Genomic DNA, 21015 nt, shown 5'->3' on the forward strand with positions numbered 1-21015 from the left:
CTGAAGACTCTTACCTGAAATTTTCCCTTAAGAAAATCTCCTATTTGAAGTCCTCCCAATTCCACAGTTAAATTGTTGTAGCTCCCTCCTACTTAATTCCATTGCACTTGGCTTGTGACACCATGCAAACAATAACTTTACTCTATCTCGGATTAAAATGCAAGGGATGCTTCTCTCCCATCCTGCCCAAATGCAAAAGATTCTTCTCTTCCATTTGTCTATCAATTATTTGAGAGCAAAGGTAATATCATTCATTTTTGAATTCCCCATTTTGATTAGCATATTGCCTTGCACATTTTATAGGTTTATTAAGTATCTCTTTCATAAATTCATAAATGAATCAGTGGGTTTGACAACATATTCCACATGTTTCCTAATAGTTTTGTTTGGGGGTGAAAACTTGAAGCCCTAAAGTAAGCAATTTCAAAGTTATTTTAAAAAAGCTAAGATCTAGAACATGCACCTAATCTACCTAAAGAATAATGAATGCAATTGACAAATAATAAATGATAAAACAAGGACTTTAATTTTCTTTTTAGATTGTGTAGTTGCAACTTGACCATTATAGACAAATAAACAATTGCTGTCAGCCTTGGTAAGGTGTAAATGCTAACTAAATATAGCAATTTGAATGAGTATTGATTTTTTTTTGTTTGCATTAGAGTAAATCACCATTAGAAAATAGCCTTCCAAGTCAATGGTTTAATTTAAAACCTAATTATTTTAATTATTCCCCAAAGCAATCCCATTTTATTCTATTCATATATCCCAGGAAATTATACTGAGCTTACATATAGACACATTACACTAGAATCCCAGTTAAAATTTTCAGCTCATCACTCTTTATTTGTATGAACTCTACTCAGGTCAAATCCCACCTTTTTTAACCTTTTTTTTTTTTTTGAGACAGGCTTTCACTTTGTCACCCAGGCTGAAGTGCAGTGGTGTGATCACAGCTCCCTGCAATCTCCTCTTCCCAGGCTCAAGCGATCCTACCACAATAGCCTCCCTAGTTGCTGGGATATTTGGTAGAGAAAGAGTTTTGCCATGTTTCCCAGGCTGATGTCAAACTCCTGAGGTCAAAGGATCCACCTGCTTTGACCTCCCAATGTGCTGGGATTACAGGTGTGAGCCACTGTGCCTGTCAAAAACTATCTTCTTAAGGAAGCATGCTTTTGTTCATGCCTACATAAGTGTTCTTGAGGAACACTTCCTGTCACTACTGCAGATTCACCTCAACATGTACATTTGCATCATCATTCATTTCATGGAAATTCATTCCTGATTCAGAGTCAAGGTGAGATAATGTGAAGGTGACAAGGCCTACAAAGCTTTTCCTGTGTACTGGGGGTCCCACCTTGAGTTCAGATGGGTCAGATATATTTGAGCAGGTGGTTGAGTGTATTCATCTGTTCTCATACTGTAAATAAACATACATACAAGACTGAGTAATTTATAAAGAAAAGAGGTTTAATCTGCTCATTGTTCCACTTGGTTAGGGAGGCCTCACAACCATGGTGCAAGGTGAATGAAGAGCAAAATCACCAATAACGTGGTGACAGGAAAGATAGTTTGTGCAGGGGAACTCCCATTTAGAAATCAAATCTCTTGAGACTTATTTACCACCATAAGAACAGTATAAGGGAAGCCACTCCCATGATTCAATTATTTTCACCTGGCTCTGTCCTTACCATGTGGGGATTATTGCAATTCAAGATGAGATTTGGGTCAGGAAACAAGGAACCACATTATTCTGCCCCAGTCCCCTCCCAAATCTCATGTCACTTTCCTACTTCAAAACACAATCATACCTTCCCAACAGTCCCCCAAAGTCTTAACTCATTCCAGCATTAATCCAAAAGTCCAAGTCCAAAGTCTCATTTGAGACAAGGCAAGTCCCTTCCACCTACGAGCCTGTAAAATCAAAAGAAAGATATTTACTTCCTAGATACAATGAAGGGACAGACATTGGGTAAATACACCTGTTCCAAATGGGAAAAAACTGGCCAAAACAAAGGAGCTACAGGCCCCATGCAAGTTCAAAATCCCATATGTGGGAGGGGACTGTCAAATCTTAAAGCTCCAAAATGATCTTCTTTAACTCCATGTCTCACATCCAGGTCACACTGATGCAAGAGGTGGGTTCCCAAGGTCTTGAGGAGCTCCATTCCTGTCGCTTTGTGGGGTACAGCCTCCCTTCTGACTGCTTTCATGGGTTGGCATTGAGTGTCTGCCACTTTTCCAGGTGCACAGTGCAAGCTATTGGTAGGTCTACCCATCCCCTGGACTCTGGGGGATGGTGGGCCTCTTCTCACAGCTCCACTAGGTAGTGCCCAAGTAGGGACTGTGTGTGTGAGATCCCACCCCACATTGCCCTTTCACACTGCCCTAGCAGAGTTTCTCCATAAGGACTCCACCCCTATAGCAAAATTCTACCTGGGCATCCAGGTATTTCCACACATCTTGGAGATCTAGGCAGCAGTTTTGAAACCTCAATTCTTGACTTTTGTCCACCTGCAGGCTCAACACCACATGGAAGCTGCCAAGGCTTGGGGCTTCCACCCTCTGAAGCCATGACCTGACCTGTACTTTGTTCTCTTCTAGCCACAGGTGGAGTGGCTGGGATACAGGGCACTAAGTCCCTAGGCTGTACAGAGCAGGGCGGCCATGGGCCCAGCCCATAAAACCATTTCTTCCTCCTAGACCTCCAGACCTATGATGGGAGGGGCTGCTGCAAATCTCTCTAGCATGCCTTGAAGACATTTTCTGCATTCTCTTGATGATTAACATTTGATTCCTCATTACTTATGCAAATTTCTGCAGCAGGCTTGAATTTTTCCTCAGAAACTGGGCTTTTCTTTTCTATTGCATTGTCAGGCTGCAAATTTTCTAAACTTTTATGCTCTGCTTCCCTTTTAAACATAAGTACCAATTCTAAATCATATCTTTGTGAATACATAAAATTGAATGCTTTTAACAGCACCAAGTCAGTTTTTGAATGCTTTGCTCTTTAGAAATTTCTTCCACTAGATGCCCTAAATCATGTCTCTCAAATTCAAAGTTCCACAGATCTCTAGAGCAGGAGCAAAATGCTGCTAGTCTTTTTGTTAAAGCATGACAAGTCACCTTTGCTCCATTTCCCAAGTTCCTCATCTCCATCTGAGACCACCTCAATCTGTACTTCATTTTCCATATCACTATCAGCATTTTGGTCAAAACCATTCAACAAGTGTCTAGGAAATTCCAAACTTACCCATATTTTCCTGTCTCCTGAGCCCTCCAAGTCTGTAAAAAGTTCCAAACTTTCCCACATTTTCCTGTTTTCTGAGTCCTCCAAACTGTTCCAACTTCTGCCTTTACCCAGTTCCATAATTGCTTCCACATTTTTGGTATCTTTACAGCAGATTCCCACTCTACTGGTACCAGTTACTGTATGAGTCTGTTCTCACACTGCTAATAAAGACATACCCAAGACTGGGTAATTTATAAAAGAAAGAGGTTTAATTGACTCACAGTTCTACATGGCTGAAGAGGGCTCACAATCATGGTGGAAGGTGAATGAGGAGCAAAGTCATGTATTATACAGGCAAAAGAGCTTGTGCAGGGAAACTTCCACTTATAAAACCATCAGATTCATGAGACTTTTTCACTATCATGAGAACAGTATGGGGGAAGCCACCCCTATGATTCCATGATCTCCACATTGCCCCACCTTTGACATATGGGGATTATTACAATTCAAGATGAGATTCGGGTGGGGTCATAGCCAAATCATATCAATGGGACCACAGAAGTAACCTCATGCACAGAACAAGGAAATTATTTTTGCATATGCATTTGAGGGCAGGGGCAGGAAGGACTGTCCTCCTGCAAGAGGGCCTGTCCTTTGCTGTCATTCATCCTCCAGCCCCATTGTGTCAGTCCTGAAAAAAAACAGACGGCCTCAATTTACCCCTTGACATAGGGACACAACATCATCACTTAGGTGCTCAGTGGAGATAGTGTGGGAAGGTGAGGCCTTCAGGTGGAGTTTAAGGAGCTCTCCTGCCCTAAGGTAGCTGCTGGCTGTTCCCAATGCCCACAGCTCTGAAGAGGCAGCAGCTTGTATGAAGACATCAGAGTTCTATACCCTGCTGTAGCAGGATGAGGTGCTTTCCATATTGTGGGTATCAACAAGAATGAACCTGAGCAGATGAATGAGAAAAGAAGAGCTTAGGAGTTCAAAACTCTGAGGCTCCCAGAACGCAGGGGTAGGAGTGGTCCAGGGAATGGTCATGATCAGAACTTCAGCATTATTTATACACATCCAGACAGAATGATGAATCCTAGAGAAATTCTTCACATAAGGAGCAGTTGAAAGAACCACTGTCCTGGAGAAGACAAAAGAGGACTCAGAATCTTCTATCATCTCAAAGGCCATTGGGATTAGAAGAGTTGAAGTGTTAAGCAATTGTAGGGAAGACAGTGGGTGCACGCTACAAGGAAACTCTATTCAGCTAGGCTGAGGGAAGCATATCTAATTATCAGATTCACCAACAAACAGAGAAGCGGCCTCAGACAGTAGTGAGCTCACACTCATTGGAAGTAAGCGAAGAGACTCGATCTCATCAATGATGTTTAATCCTTTGGCTGGGTAGAAGACTAGCTGTTGTATGAAAGTAAAGTGGCTAATATTATATGATTCCAGAAAGAAGAAATAAGGTTGGATGGATGAAACCTACAAGTAAACCGATTTTAGCTCATTCGAATGAGCTTATTGTCAACAAAACAGGCAGCTACATAAGTTGGCGAAATAGTCCTTTATCACCAGGCATGTTCAAGCAGAGCTTAGCTGACTATATAAAAAGGTTTTTTTTTTTTTTTCGTTCTGGATAAAATTAGAAAAATACCAGTGTGTGTGAGAGAGACTGTTTAAGTAGGCTCTTAACAGCAAAACCCCCTCATCAAGTGAACTGATGTATGAAATTTTTGTGATGATGCTATACATGTTATTAGTCATAGCAGAAAAAAAGGTATATGGCACTTACTATTCATTGTTCTAAGTAATTATAATGTACTAACTCATTTAATTCTCACACATCTTTGTGAGGTAAGTAGTGTGATTATTATTCCCATTATATAAATGAGGACCTTGTTCACAGAGAGTTTAAGTAACATGCCCTGGCTCTGTTGGCTAACAACCAGCTTATAGCAGTGAGCCTAGCTCTACTCTCCATGCACTGAACTGCCTATAATATCACCTAAAGTAGGACTGGAGGACTCAGATACTCCCTCACTTAACTGTGACAATCTTGTGGTATCTCCAAAACTCCAACTCACCTTGGAGCACACTGACCAAAAGGGACAGCAAGCTTCCTTCTGACTCTAATTTCCACATGAAAAAAAAAATTCACAAATGCAAAACTCAGAGGACTTGGGTGCTGCTGAGGAAAATGAATTAGTTCTCCTCTTTACCTGGACGGCATGCCCAGGAGGGGCTATCCCTCAGCTGAGAGCAGGCTCTGGCCTGGTTACAAAGAGAACCCATGTTGCCTGTGGCCTCTCTTCTTTACATAGCATTCCAATAAATAGAAATTTGTCTCACAGAAAAATCTCTATTCATCTTAGGGGTCATAAATTACCCCCCAAGGAACTCATTAGCAAAAAAGGAAAGGAGGGAGGGAAGAAGGGGAGAGAGAGAGGAAGGGAAATGAAGAGAGAAAAGGTAGGAGAACAGACTCAAACCAAGATAGACGGACACAAAGACAAACAGAAAGAAAACAAAACAAAACAAACAAACAAACAAACAAACAAAACATGATTCGAGCTTCCAAATGCTAAATGTCAGCTTCCTCAGTGGAGAAAAGCAGCCTTCACTTACATAATACCTCTAACTAGACTGGTCTTCTCTCTCTCTTTTCTGTCATTTGTCAGAACTAGGAAGATGCACAAGCTAAGGATTTTGAAAAGAATTCAAACTTTATTCCAAAGCCACCATATGCTAGGCTTAAAACCAAACTCTCTAACATATGTGCCCAGCAGAACTGAATTCAAACAATTACACTGAAACATCAAGTGCAGAAGGGCTTGGTGCATTTGTCTTCAGGAATTCCCAGAGCCTTTCAAAGTTTTGCAAATCCTGGCAGCTTGCATTCGTCCTCTTTGGGGCAGTTCTAGTTCATAGACCCTGAGGCTAAAATGCTTTAAACTCTCTAGGCATTTCTTATAAACAAATACAACCCACCCACTAAACCAACATTAAACAAACATATTACAGAGAAAAGCACAGAATATGAGCACTGAAAGAGAGGGATTTCAGAGACCATCAAATACAACAAAAATAATATCATTTTTCAGATAAGGATATTAAGCCCCCAGGATAATAACTCAAGACTAGAATTTGTATTTCTGGTTTCGAATTCAGCATTTGAGTTATTTGGATAGTTTTCCCCGATCATTATTCCAGATAACACATAGGTCTTTCCAGAACATTGCATGTCTCCTGCTTCTTTCAGTCCCTCCCTTGAAGTCTCACAAAAGATTCAGTCAATGTTGATGACTAGCCCTATGTTAAAATGTAAATAGATATTTTGAAATAAGACAAAATATCTAAGAGTTCTATTTGGTCAGAGATAAATTTCATTACAAAAGAATGCTCGATTATTGCATTTTTTAAAATGTAACTAAGTTTCCTAAAAGTATAGGTGCTCTTTCTCAAGATAAATAGGTAACTTCTCATTCTGCTTACTCAAGAATAGCAAAACAGGTTGCTGATGCCTGCGTCTACTCAGGAAGCAGTTCTAGAAAGAGCTACTCTGTTCTCTCTCCTACCTGGTTTCATGAAGCCCTTTTTTTCTCTCTCTCTCTCCTTCTCTTTCTCTCTCACATTTTTATGCTGTATCTCCATATCCACATGAGAACTCAACATGCTAACATAAATATAATTATTTCAATTAATGTTGGAGGGGAGGGCTGAGGTCTTGAGCTTAATCTGCATCTCCACTCCTCTTTCCCAGTGCAATTTCAAACCTAGCCAACGCCACTGTGGAGTGTGAATGCTACTTGTACATAATAAATAATGGTAGTGTGTTGGATTTTTACCCATATAATTGCACAAGTACACTTTACAGATATGATTAAATGAAATAAAATAAATATGTAAATCAAGAAGAGGCCATACAATTCCAATTAATAAATACAGAAGGAAAGAAGGAATCTAGAATCTCAGTAGACAAATGCCACAAGAATAAATGATACAGACATGATCCACAAATTAAAGTATGGGAGTTAGAAAAGAAATGAAATTTGCATAATCTCTAAGTATCTCACCTAAGATATTTATCAACATCAAAGGGAAAGACACTAACTTTACAATGGAGAAACTTGGCAGACACAAGAGTAATTAAGTGACCAGAGTAAGCATCACATACGAAATGTCAACATCATGAAACCCTAGATATCATATGCTGAGAAGGATGCCACCACGTTATTTCTATGGCATTCTTGGGAAAAAAAATACATAGCCTTATTTCAAAAATAAGAAAATATTGCCCAAACCTAAATCTTGGGGCATTCTACAAAATAACTGATCATTACTCTTTAGAAGTGTCAAGGTCATGAAAGACAAAGAAAGATTGAGGAACTGTTATAGACTGAAGGTGACTAGGGAGAAATAACAATGAAATGCAATGTAGGATCTTGAATTGGAATATTAAAAAAAGAAAAATTACTAAGAGCGGTGGCTTGTACCTGTAATCCCAGCTACTCCAGCGGCTGAAGCAAGAAGATTGATTGAGACCAGGAATTTGAAACTAAAGTGAGCTATAATCATGCCACTACACTCCAGCCTGTTCAACAGAGCAAGAGCTTGTCTTGAAAAGGAAAAGGAGGAAGAAGGAGAAGGAGGAGGAGGAGGAGGAGGAGGAGGAGGAGGAGGAGGAGGAGGAGGAGATGGAGGAGGAAGAAGAGGAGGAGGAGGAGGAAGAGGAGGAGGAGGAGAAGGAAGAGGAAGAGGAGGAGGAGAAGGAAAATTAGTGAATTTTGAAAAAAACTATAATTTAGTTAATAGTATGTACCAATGTAAATTTCCAGGTTTTGATAAATGCACTACAGTCAGTAAGATGTTAATATTGTTGACTTTAGATGAAATGGAACACGGGATATAACATAACAGTTTATACTCTTTCTATAATTTTTCTCTAAGTCCTAAATTAGTTTAAAATAGAATGGTCATTAAAAAAAAAAAGTGCTACTATGATTTCCCTCCCACCCTCGTACCTTGCCTGTGTTTTCCAGAAGTATGATGTACTGGGTCACAGTGCTAATAAAATAACAACCAACTCAAGGCTGATTTCTTGGAGAATTCATAAGGAAATAAACAGTAAAGAATGTCAAAAGAATCATTCAAATTGTTCACCCAAACTACTATTCACAAATGCCATGCAACATAGTGAAGCTCCGTCTCTACAAAACTAAAATATTAGCCAGGGATGATGACACATAAAAAGTCAGCCAGGGATCGGCCTATATTCCCAGCTACTCAGGAGGCTGAGGCAGGAGGGGAGCTTGAGCCCATAAGTTCGAGGTATCAGTGAGCTATGATCATGCTACTGTACTCCAGCCTGGGCAAGAGAACAAGACCATGTCTCTCTAAAGAAAATAAATAAATGAAATTAATTAATTAAAATGTCATGAAGGGAAATGAATTAAGAAATGCAGCTTACACTTTACCTCTCCAAGCCTGGTTCCTCATCAATATAATTGTGATAACAGCACTGTCTATAGTGAAAAAAAAAGCAAGATTTTAATCTTGATGAATCAGCTGTGTTTTGAAATTAAATGTTCTTTATAACATTTATTTGTTTTTTAAAAATGCCTATAATGTCATTTTAATTGTCTACCCATAAACCCACATATTTTATTATATCTTGATTTCACTAGCAACAATAATTACCAATGATATTTTTCATGAATATGATCCTTGTAGTTGGCAAAGTTATCATTTCCAAAAAGATGGAGTAACACATGCAGTTAGGCTGTTTCTATGATGAGATACATAAAGGACCACTTTGTACAAAAAGGTTTTCACGTCTGTTGAATGGGAGAGAACTGCCATTTCTTGGAAAGGCACCACAGAATGTCCTGTAAGGACAGAGTGCTTTATGATAACTGCTGTTAGTGAGTGTCTACTGGACCCTAGAGGCATGCTTGATACTCGAAATACATTATCATAGATGATCTCATGTCAGACCTTCAAATAGTTATCATTATGTCCCTTTTAAAAAATTAGAAAGTTGGTTAGGCACAGTGGCTCATGCCTGTAATCCCAGCACTTCAGGAGGCTGAGGCAGGTGGATCACCTGAGGTCAGGAGCTCGAGACAAGTCTGGCCAACCTGGTGAAACATCGTCTGTACTAAAAATACAAAAATTAGCTGGGTGTGATGGTGGGTGCTGTAATCCCAGTTACTTGGGAGGCTGAGGCAGGAGAATCACTTGAACCTGAGAGGCGGAGGTTGCAGTGAGCTGAGATGGCACCATTGTGCTCCAGCCTGGGCAGCAGAGCGAGACTCTGTCTCAAAAAAAAAAAAAAAAAAAATGAGAAAGTGAAATTTAGTTTTCTTTCAACTGACAGGTAGTGCAAACCAAAAGCCAAGTCCTGGCTGTTCTTTCTGCAAACAGCACACATCTGTTCCTTGTAATACGAAGCCCAAAACAACAGGAGTTTAGTATCGTTATAGACGAGATCAAGACAATTCGGCCAAGTGAACACCTTAAACTATCCAAAGACCTTCTTTCTGAGAGTACTGATGCTGTTGTTTGTTCTGGCTGTGCCCGATTATCTGAGTACTTGCTAATCTCTAGCTGGTGTGCCAGGGGTAGTCTTGCTTCCAGTCTGAGAGATTTCAAGGGATCAACCAGCCTTCCTTGGGTGTCAGCAGCCCCCTTCCAGAGGATGTGACATTTTAGCATAGTGTTGAAAGATGACTTAAATAGCCAGATTAATGTTTTTCTGGCAGAGAAAACAGCATGGACAAAAGTACAGAGGCATGAACTTGGAGAAACTGAAAATGAAACAGTATGAGCTGGAGGTGGTGGCTCACACATGTAATCTCAGCACTTTGGGAGGCAGAGGTGGGAGGGTCACTTGAGCCCAGGAATTCAAGGCCAGTGTGGCAAAATGGCAAGTCTCAAAACAAAACAAAACAAACAACAACAAAAAAACACAGTATGGATAGGTCAAAAGACACTTTACATAGTACATAGGAACAATATGCCTGTGAAAAACAAAGAAAATTCTAATCAAAATTTGTACCTCTATACAGTATGCAGTTTAGCCAAGGAATCTGACACACACAAAGCTGCTGAGGTCTGAAATGATTAGAAAGCCGGGTATGGTGGCTCATGCCTGTAATTCCAGCACTTTGAGAGACGGAGGCGGGAGAATCACTTAAGGTCAGGAGTTCGAGACCAGACTGGCCAACATGGTGAAACCCCGTTTCTACCACAAATACAAAAATTATATGGGCATGGTGGTGGGCATATGTAATTGCAGCTACTTGGGGAGCTGAGGCACTAGAATCACTTGAACCTGGGAGGTGGAGGTTGCAGTGAGCTGAGATCACACCACTTCATTCAGCCTGGGCCACAGAGTGAAACTCTGTTTCAAAAATGAGAAGAAAATGAATAGCAGAACTCATCTCTTGGTACAGCTCACCTCCTCCTGTCCTTTATCCACTCTCTTCCACTTCTATAGCACTAGTCAAGTCATTTTGAAAAAGCAAAAAGAAGAAAAAAAGTTTTGCCTACTTCTCAATATTTTTTAGGTTGAGAACACAAAGGTAGATTTCATATTTTTTAGTGAAGGTAGCATATAAAACTCTTACTTTTGCCAGTTGAGTCCCTTAAAATAGAAGCCTGACTCTGAGGAGCAGATTTGTCAGTTTTTCTCTGAAGAAAAAGTACTAGGGCACCATACCTATGACTTATGCCACCTTACAACCAAACAGTGGGAAATATGACTGCTATTTATCATCCACTACTATGTCTTAGGTACTGAATATAATAATGGTGAACATTAACTGAAGGTTCTCTCTGAGTCAGACACAGAGCTAACTGCTTAACAGAGATCTTCTTGTTTAATCTTTACAACCATTCCATTTCCAAGAATAAGGTTCTAGAATTATTATCCTCAAATTGGGAAAAGAAGCTGAGACGTAGAATGGTTAAATAATCTGGCCTAGAAGTAAGTAGCTGAACCAAGAATTTATCCCAACTGTGCCCAATGCATTAGAGCCTCATGTAATATATTTGAAAGCCCAACAATGTAGTCAATCATTTTCCTGGGGCAGAAATGTGACTCTTAACTTCTCAGACCTCATCAATTATAGGCAAAATTAAGAATTGCTATTATAAATGTGCTCTACTCCAATCCCCATCTGATTTTGTTCTAAGTAAGTAGTAAATGTGATCAGTTAGAAACAGCCATGGGTGACTTGAGCTTTCAAAAAAAAAAAAAAAAAGACAAGACTCTGTGCTCTGGCAGCACATCCTTCCTAAGTGAAGAGACCAGGAGAATATGTCTGCTGGAGTAGCCCTCAGAGACTCAGACATCTCTGCTTGCTGGTAAAGAAAGCTAGATCACATGCCTTCCAGAGATATCTCAAGAGGCACGGTGTAGGGAAGCAAACTGAATGTGAGACAAAAGAAACATTTCAAGCAAAATGCCTTAATTCTATTTATCCTCCACTGAGTGCCCAGCCTGCACACTCCTGCACTCCCATTCCTGCACTCCCATGGTGTTGCCTATGATGTGAAGTGTTTGAGTGACTTGTTCAGGATACATAGTTGGTAGGTAAGTAGCAGAGCAAGTACCCCAAAAGCTTTGTATTTCCTTGTCTTTTGTTCTAATGCCTGCGTTGTGCTGCCCCTTAGCTGAAGCTGGCAACCTCATGGAAAAGAAGAGAGGGTTGCTTAGGAGCCACCCTGCTATGAACAAGTCCCATTATGCCTCAAACTTCAGTTTAGACTCCCTCTCCTTGCTCAGTAACAAGAACATAATAATCTTGCCCTCTAAAGGCTTGCAAAGATTAAACAAGGTAATTGTGCATTAGCATGGTAAATAATGTAGAACACATTCATAGCAAAAGAGGCTCAAATTGATGTTTAGACTCCAGGAGATCCAAATAGCTCTTCTACTTGGAGAAAGTTAAAAAGAAAATGGTAATAGAAAGAAAAGAAGGAGAAAGTAGATGGTGGGGAAAATAGCAAGAGAAAAAGAAGGAGAAAAAGTCAGTATGCTCTGGCTAGGGAAATCCTGACCAGCTGAAGTTCTTTTACAACTGTCATTCTCCTTCTCCATATTCATTAGGCTTTTCTCTCCTTGGAGTGAACCTAAAACCAGCCCCTTAGGAGTTCTAAGAATCAGGTATCAGGCAATGAAATTGTTCAGTAAAACATGGTGGAGATGATGGGTTAGCAAAAGTATGAACATACCGTTCACACAATCTATGGTTTTTAAAAAAAGGAACGGGTAGGAACCAGGGTTACTGGAAGACAGTCTACATAGCAGCACCGTGGCTGCTTTGCATACAGTGCTGGTGAAATGTGTGCCAGTAAGAGTTCTCAGCTACGGAGAACAGAACCTGATTCTGGGGGATTAAAGTAGAAAATGAATTTATGAAAAGGTTTTTGAGATCATAGTATCACCAGGAAACTGGATAACCAGAATTTGAAAATGGACAGGAACAAAAGATGGCAGACCTCATCATGGCCAATAGAAGTGTGATAAGAGCCCTTCTGCCCAGGAAACCACCTGGGCTTAGCAAGGTAGATTAAGAGATCAGAAAAGATAAAATACTGAGTTCAGACCTGTCTCCAGCCTCATCTCCTTTGGCTCAGTTTGGAACCAAAAATGGCAGCTACCACTGATGTAAGCTCTTCTTTTCTCTAAAACACAAAATACAATGCTCTAGTGGTGGAGTCAGAAGTCTTGAGTTCTAGGAGCATCTTGATCACTAATTAGTGGGGTTGGGAATCACTGAACCTCCTTCCAAGTTCTGCGTTTGCCAGTTGGAGGCAGTCATCCCCAACCTGTTCCTGCCCAGGGCTGCTATGAGAAGCAAGCAGAAAGGGATGTAAGTGGTTTCAAAACTCTTATGTCCCTGCAAAATGCTAAGAACCTTTTTCGTGACCATTAATTTTTAATTATTACTGGAAGGTGACATAGCACATATAGAAAGTGGGGATATATATCCAAAGATCTATCACTCTAGGGTCAAACACTGGCTCCACCTCTTACCACCTCTGTGGCCTTTGAAATGCCTTGTTGACTGTATCAGCCAGTTTTTTGTATTTTTTAGATGGGAATAAGGTTTTCTGTCTCAAAGAATTAGTGTAAAAATCAGAGGAGATATCATATGCAATTCAGAATTCCTGGAACTCAAAGAAGTGGTAGCTAGAAATACTCAAAATAAGCGCTAGTAATAATAAGAGTCACAGATCACACCTCCTGTTCCCCTAACTAACCTTCTCATCATCTATAACAATTAATGATGCATGATTTGATAACTCCTCTTAAATTATTATTTGGAACTGATGATTAAAATTTTATTTACATTTTATCTCTGTTGTTGTTGTTCATTTGTCATCTCTAGAGGTCTATTTAATTGAACTTATTTTAACCCCAGCCAATAAAGCTAAAAGTCCTTCAAAACTCCCTGCCTTTCTATGTGTCATTTTCAGCAAAGAAGGGGTTACTGGGCATTCTGAGCACTTGCTGAAGCACAAGGCATCCGACCTTGTCAGGAGCCCTCGGGCTTTTGCCAGCACTCAGCTTTTGTCTGCACATAGCCCTCAGTGGAAAAATACCGCCCGGATTCTGTGAATTATTAATCTCACCATGACATCAAATACCCACTAGATACAAAGAACAAGTGGCCCCACAATGAGGGTCTTAGGGAAAACCAGAAGCTGAAGGCAGTTGACCACAATCAGAATTTTTCCTGTTCCCCTCTGGGGTGGGAGAAAGTCTCATTCATTCTCAGCACCCCATACAAAGAACTCTCCAGAGGCATCAGTTTAAAATGTTTCTGTTTGGAGGGGCTCGGGGAGCTGATAGAGAAGAAAAGTCTTTAAATGACTCTCAACTTTCAGTTGAGGATGCCACACTCACTTTAAATGAGTTTGTATTTTGAGTGCATGAGAACTGGAGTACAAGAAGAAGTTCAAGGTCTTTCCATTTGCTGTTTTCCCTGGACCAGGCAAGGAATCTGGCAAGATCAAAATCTACTGGAGGCTAGGAAATTATTGACACATGGAAAATTCCAGTAGTAAAAGATCTAGAGGAAATACATCTGTCATATCCTACATTACTTGGCAAGGCTTTGAACCAAATTTTTAGTAAAGCTAACCTCTGAAAGAATAGATTTATTTTTAAGTCAGAGAAAGAAAATGACAGGATAGAAAGATCATTGCTCAAGAGATTTGAGCTCTGGAGCTTTGAGTTTCATTCAAAAGCACTTACTGAAAGCAGTGTGCTGGAGTATACACACATACCCACCAGTGAACAACCATCTACCATTTCTACAATACCTTAGCATCTCTCAGACACTCTACCAGGTGGCTTATTCACCCTCACTACAACCAAAGGAGATATAGTTTTATGTCCCTTTTGCTTCTTTTGACTTTGATGGATATCAGTAATGTATACATTGATTAAGGCCACAAGAGTTGAAATTCAAACCCAGATTTGTCTGGTTTGAAATCCCTTAAGAAACATGTAATTGAGCAGCAGAGCACAATGAGCAAACAGCTAATGCCAATACAACACACATGTGGCAAAACAAAGCTAACTCTGTAGTAGCCAGAGAGTATCTTTAGCCAAAACATGTAGAGAAGTAACAGGGTGAAAACCGGCTTGTTCAGGACAGAAGGATTTCTCAGGGTGCAAACATTTTAATGCTAATACCAGGGCATTCCAGGACAAACTGGGACAGTCACCCCACAGGTAAATGAGGGGCAGGTCCTGAAAGATAATTTGTGTGAAGGTGAGTTTGACCTTCATCCTAGGAAGAAAAAGATGACTGATCTAGACAGACGATTGTTCTAGAAAGGAGAAGATGTTAGGGAGAGAACACTGACTGCTGGGTGAATAGTGGATTAGATAATGAAAATAATGGCTAGGAGGCTTGGAATGGAGGAGAAAGACTGAAAAAGTAGACTAAAGGAGAATGAAGTAAAATGAATTATACATTTCCCAACTGACATCTAATCAAGATAGAAGTTTGTATTTTACACTGAGTAAATAGACTGAAATATTTTAGCATATAGTTTAGTATCTACCTCGTATAAGTTAAATTGTGTCTGTACCCATCACCCACAAGAAAAATATGTTGCGGTCCTAATCCCCAGTGCCTCAGATGCAACCATTTTTGGAAATCGGGCTGTTGTAGGCATAATTAGTTAAGATAAGGTCATGCCTACTGCCCTTATAGGAAGATGGCCATGCGAAGACAGAGATACACTGGGTGATCCCCATGTGACGAGAGCAGAGACTAGAGTTAAGCAGCTGCAAACCCAGGAATGCCAAAGATTGCTGGCAAACCACCAGAAGCTAAAAAGAGGTAAGGAAAAGCTCTCCTACAAGTTTCAGAGGGAGGGTGGCCCTGCCAATGCCTTGATTTAGGACCTCTGGCCTTGAGCACTGTGAGATATTTCATTTTTGTTGTCTTCAGATGCCCACTTTATGGTACTTTGTCATGGCTGCCCCAGGAAACTAACACACTAGCCAAACTCTATCCAGACTTGGTTTTATCACAAAGAGACAGGATGGAGCTAGAGCATAATATGAACACTCTGCTGAGAAACCTCTAGGAAGCAGGCAGCAAGCTGAGTGCTTTCTTAGGACCTTTTCGGTGAGCTGTCTCCATGGTCCTCTCATAAACCAGGTCATCCGTAAGAAATGCAGAGTCAGAAAGAGTCTGCAGCTCGTCCACAGCTACCCAGGTAGGAAGGGGCGACCCAGGGCTGAGACTCATGTCTCTCCAACCTCAAAAACAGATTACTCATTTCTCCTCCCTTGAATTTCCTAAAAGGAGAGGCAAGGCAGCCAAGGCAGAAGGCCAGATAAAACTGAAAATCCTGGCAGAGCTCTGAGCAATTCACAAACATGAGAAAACAGAAGCTTGAGGGCTCCGGGGTTGGGGTGGTGAGAGGACAGGTGGAAGAAAGGCTTCTTACCGCACAGCTCTGAGTCACCCAAATGTGATCCGCATCCTTATCAGCAGGACTTGCTTCTCATCTTCCCTCTGGGCTCTGCAGCTCAGGGGGAGGCAAAGATCAAGCAATGCTCAGGGAGAGTTGAGAGTAAGAAAATCTTTTCGGAAGCCTCTAGGGCCTTTACTTTCCTAAAGTTAATTACTTTCTGGATGAACATCTGATTAGAAATATCATTTGCAAGCCCCACCTGCTGCGGATGTCTCCTGTTCTGAAAGTGGATATTCAAAGCATGTTAAAATCCTAATATATATCTTCATCTCCCATGGAAAACAGAACAGTGATTATTTTGAGCCTCAGGAAGTTGGGATCCAGTCACGGAATTCATCATTACCCTTATGCAATCTAGGAGACGGGAACAGATCGGGTGAGAAATCTCAAAGGAAAACATGCCTCCTGCAAAATTAGCCTAAGTCATTGCTCCAAGTGAGAGGCTGTGTTTAAATCAGGAATAATTCTTTAAATTTCAACCCATGACACTGACAATGAGATTGTTGTCTTTGGAAATGAACCAGTATGTTTTCATCTGCGTGTGGCAGATGCGCTTGCTGAAATATTCATGATACGGTGGAAAGGCGTAGGGTCGGCAGCCAGAAAACCGGGTTCTAGTCTATCCTGTGTGACTTACGCAAGTCACATTCCTTTCTCAGTCTCAGTTTCCTCATCAATGAAATAAACTTTTTTATTCTGATGTGATGATCTCTTCCTGGCTGCTTCCTCTCTCTTCCTCCCTCCCTCATCCCATTTCTCTTCCTTCTAAAATCCTCACTTCTTATTGCCATGATAATGAAGGAATATAAGTTGAGTTGATGCATGGGTTTGGACAAGTCACTGGAAGGGCCTTTGCAATGTGACGCAGAGCTCCATGTGAGTAAATGAAGGAAAAGACAGGGGGTTAAAATTTTGTTATTGCAAATGTATTCCTTCATTTATCCAGTCATTCATTTCACTAGAAACCCATTATGTATGTCAGTCAAGCACTAGACCTTGAGGCTAAGAGAGCAAAATATCATTCCTGGCCACTAGGAACACATAGTCCTAGTAAGAAGAGAGAGAAATAAATGGTTAATAATAATTGAGTACTATATACCAGAAAACACTCAAGGTACAATGGAAGCAGGTATTAGAGAAATTTATCCAGTCATTTTATGTGGTAGAAAGCTTCCGAAAGGAAATGAATCTGGGGCAGAGTAGGACAGAGAATATTCTAGAAAGAAGGAACCCAGGACAGGCAGAAGTTCAGGTGGTTAAGTATATCTGTAATTCAAAGCTCTAAGACATGTGTCAGAAGCAGCAAACAGCGTCAAATGACAGACTCATGAGAGTTGTTTGTGTGTGTGTATGTGTGTTTGTTTTCAGTTTTTTGAGAAAAAAACTTTTTCACTCTAACATTCAGGCTGGAGTGCAGTGGCGCAAACATGGCTTACGGCAGCCTCAATCTCCTGGGCTCAAGGGATTCCCCCCCGGGCCCATCCTCCAAAGCAGCTGGGATCACCAGCACACACCACCACACCTGACTAAATTTTTTTTTTAGAGATGGGGTCTTATTATGCTGCCCACGCTGTTCTCAAACTTCTGGGCTCAAGCAATCCTCCCATCTCAACCTCCCAAAGAGCAAGGAGGCGTGAGCCACTGCACATGCCTCATAGGCCTTGTTAAGGAAAACAATTGACTTATCAGCTATGGTCTGTGTGAAGACAGCCATAACCTCTTTCCTGATGCTAGCATATCTGACGGTGTGCCTATCACTCCCATATCCCCATCCCTGAAAGGCATCACTTGTAATAGTAATGAGAACCATTGTGTGAAGCTCCAGAGAACTTGAACAAATGGGTAAAGACTACAAAAAAACAGAAACTTTTAATAGCCAGTGCTATTCAATTTGAAGCAACAATGAATTCTCCATGAATGATTGTTCTGCCACTCTCTAGAAAGAATAGTTGGACAACTTAAGCTTAATTTGAATTCACGGTAAACCTTAATCTATGTTCACTTTTCCTCCCAGTGGACATCAGTTGAGTCATCAATAAAAGAGCACACAAGCCCAAATTGGTGTTATTCCTGAGAGCTTTCACTAAAAACGTTTTATTGTAATTTTTTTCTTCTCCACTTACCCGACCACGGGCCAAATCTTGTGAAGATTTCTCTCTACTAGACAAATTATACTCATCAAATAATAATTGTTTAACTTTATATTTGAGTTGTACAAACCAAACAGTGCTGTGATTTAACTAGATATTTCTGAGTGTGGAAAACAGCTGGAAGTCGACTGTTTGGGGACTCAAGATTGGAAACATCCAGAGAAAATAATCTCCAAGACCTCCTGCAGCAAAGAGAGTCTGTGACTTTAGAGATTAGAAAGACACAAAACAAAGAGTGATTGTTTTCTTGAAAGATTTTGAAGACATGCTCTGAGTAGAGGAAGCAAAGGTGAACAGAAATCTCAGGGAGAAGAAAAAGCCTTTGAAGGGAAGTAGTTGAAAACAGTCAGGAATTGAAGAGATGCACAGCATCAGGTGAGTGAAGCTTGGGATGCATGTGCAGGTCTGGCTGAGACATCGACTTTGATTATGGACATGTGCTTTAGCACGCTCAGACTCCTCTCCTCTTCTGTGTGTTAGATGAATGATCCTCGGCTTTAAAGCATTGTTGCAACAATTAAGTGAAATATTTTATGTAAAGCCACTAGCTATGCTTTGCACACAGTAGGTTTGCAAAGAATAGTAGTAATCATAAGAATGACAACGATGCTTTAATCAAGATGTTCAGATACCAGGAGCACCTTAATTTGTTTACTGTGCAAAAGGATGCAAGTCTTTATTGCTCTAGTGACAGATGACTTTAGAAGCAGCCTAGGAATAGTGTGTCATTGTCATTGCAGATAATAAAAGCAGAGCTGAGAGGAGAATTAATGAGGAAAGCAGACAAATCCAAAATGCTAGGCCATCATCCGTCTGGACTGCATCAATGCGGAGAGTAAAGGGATGACGTAAGTGTTTATTTCTAACTCTCTCAGAATGCTGAGTGTTTTCAGTCTAGCTTTTGCTTTTAGAGCTCTCAACACACCTGGACTCCAAACAGCATTTTTAAAAAGCCTGTTGTTGGCCTGGATTCCTAAAGCGACTGTGTGTATGAAACAATGTTTTTGGTACATGGGTAGGAAGATAATAGTGATATTCACCCCAAGAAGTAAGAAACTGTACCACAAAGAGTTAAACTAGAAAATTAGTACAGTGAGAATGAGATATGCAAAGTCACCTCCCAGAAAAAAGATGGGCCCCAGGCCAGCAGAATGAAGGCTAACCTCAATGAAGACATTAACGTATCCAGAAAAAAATAAACAAATACCTTGGCCAGAAGGAAGCTGACCAGCATGAAAATATAAAAAGAGAACCAAACAACTGCTGGGTACGGTGTGATCCAAGACCTCTCCAAGGTCATACAAATGATCAAATACTCTGGAATCTGTACAAGCTGCCTATCACCTTGAGGATAACTTCCCCCACCACTCCTCACATGGCCCACGAAACCATATGTGATTAAGCCCCAACAGTTTTATCGCCCACCTCTCTCCAACTCATGCAATTCCACTCTAGTCCTGGCCTTCTTTGTTTTTACAATGACTAGTCTCTTGGCCTGGGATTCTCTTTTCCCAAATTTTGAATGACTCCTTCCCTCATTTCGTTGTTTAAATTTAATTCAGTCCTCCCTAACCACCTTATCTAAAATCCATCCAACAGAGTCAGAGCCAGGCAATATGTTTGCAACTTGTGAAACAGCTGGACATTTTTCTGAGATCTACAAAAAAATCAAACACGCGCACACACACACACACACACACACACACACGCAAAAGCCAACAAATACCATGCCAGAAAAAGCTGGTTTAAAAAGCTGAAGGAGAGGTACACTTTGCACAACATAAAGCTGGTGAAATATTTGGTCTCGGCAGATTGCAATGCTGCAGTTCTATTTCCTGAACAAGGAAGGGAGGCATCCAGGAGAAGCTTATTTATTGGAGCAGGGCTTCATAGCCATGAATCTGGCTTGTAAAGGAAGTGAATACTTTGAGAATACTTCCATTCTGTCTTTTAAGTGTATTTGGTAAAATTTTTCAGTTGTTTTTTCCCTAACCCCTTCTATTCTGAGACTTTGATCTTACCAGTTGAGGTTTATGAAATCATAGATCTTTAAGGAAGGAAAGCAGTAACACTGTTTAATTCTCATTTGGCAAAAGCATCTCAAATGGAAGACGGAGATATCAGACTGTCCCATGATGTCACTATACTCCCAAATCCAATAAACGGCCTTTGCTCTGATTTTATTCCCACCAGGCAAGGTTCTGATTATAATTTGGCTTTTTACATAGGTCTGCTAGGAAAAAAAAGAACTAGAAATATGAACCTGAACTTTCTGTCTCCCTGTGTCTATTGTATGTCTTGCTGTTCACCAATATGTAGCATGAATAACTATTAACTTGAGCTTTCCTGTATGTGTGTCTTTAGTACTGCAGAAGAGGCTTCCTTGGGAGACTTCATGGGACTGGGAGGGAAGAGTCTCTAGGTCTTTTTTAAAAACTTTTTTTTAAGTTCAGGAATACAAGTACAGATTTGTTACATAGGTAAAGTAAACTTGTGTCATGGGACTTTGTTGTGCAGATTATTTCATCAGCCAAGTATTAAGCCTAGTACCCATCAGTTATTTTTCCAGACCCTCTCTCTCCTCCCACCTCCCCACCCTTCAATAGGCCCCAGTGTATGTAT

General features: G+C 40.6%; 1 long non-coding RNA gene across 3 annotated transcripts in view; it reads right to left on the reverse strand.

Moving 5' to 3' along the window:
* Window positions 1–16344, reverse strand: part of LOC103792110 (uncharacterized) — a 45874-nt gene extending 29530 nt beyond the window's left edge. For all 3 annotated transcript variants that reach the window (XR_013533528.1, XR_013533529.1, XR_618744.6), the window contains exon 1: window positions 16217–16344. This is a non-coding gene — a long non-coding RNA (uncharacterized LOC103792110). The remainder of the gene's footprint in view (window positions 1–16216) is intronic.
* Window positions 16345–21015: the final 4671 nt, after the last annotated feature.

The sequence above is a fragment of the Callithrix jacchus genome, chromosome 3, assembly GCF_049354715.1.
Source record: "Callithrix jacchus isolate 240 chromosome 3, calJac240_pri, whole genome shotgun sequence".
Classification (NCBI taxonomy): Eukaryota; Metazoa; Chordata; class Mammalia; order Primates; family Cebidae; genus Callithrix; species Callithrix jacchus.